The following is an 871-nucleotide window of genomic DNA, read 5'->3' on the forward strand; positions in this document are numbered from 1 at the left end:
ATAAATTAAGTACCAGTTGCGAACTGGGGTGAATCTAATCGACTGGCCCTTTCCCCCAAAATCTGGAGGTCTTGTGCCTGGAGTAGAAAAGATTTTATGTCCTGATGGAAATGTTTTGCCTGCCTGTCACTTGTGTCACCAAAATTGTAAAGGAATTTAGGAAGGTGACCGTGGAAATTGCGCAGCTTCGTACTCATATTTGCTCCCAACTTTTGAAAGTTTATTGTCGACTATTTCCACATAGTTGGCTGCCCAGAAAGTCATTTACAACTATTAAAAATAAATTCTATACTGTTGCGTTAAAGCAATTCATTGATCTTAGAAAGTTCCATCTTCCATCAGTTTTCTAGATTTATCTTTTCATTGCTCAGACCGAGAAATGCTCTACAAATACAGTGAAAGTATCATCTGCTTTTATCCAGAGATTTAACAAACTACTTCGTAATGCCAAGTTCGATACGGGGTAGGGATAGAATGATTTTTCCCAGTTGAATTACAGACTAATCAGCCATATTAAATGACCCTGGGACTAATGTTTTATGCGGCCATGCCTTGACCACCCAATGTATTTCTTTCGCTCTGCTGACTCACATATATAAATTTAGTATTATATTTTTCATGCAAACAATGCGTTTCTCTGAAAAATACATACAGACAGATTGACAGGGAGACATACGGACGGGTGGACAGACAGGTAAAGAGATAGATAGACAGATACACAGCCAGACAGAAAGACGTATAAATACACAGCTAGAGAGAGAGAAAGAAAGAAAGAAAGATAGCTGGATGGATGGATGGATGGATTGATGGAAGTTGCAGGAATTGGAAATATAACTGAAATTCCACAGCTTTACATTCAAGTAGAAAAGAA

Source organism: Octopus bimaculoides, chromosome 30, assembly GCF_001194135.2.
Source record: "Octopus bimaculoides isolate UCB-OBI-ISO-001 chromosome 30, ASM119413v2, whole genome shotgun sequence".
NCBI lineage: Eukaryota > Metazoa > Mollusca > Cephalopoda > Octopoda > Octopodidae > Octopus > Octopus bimaculoides.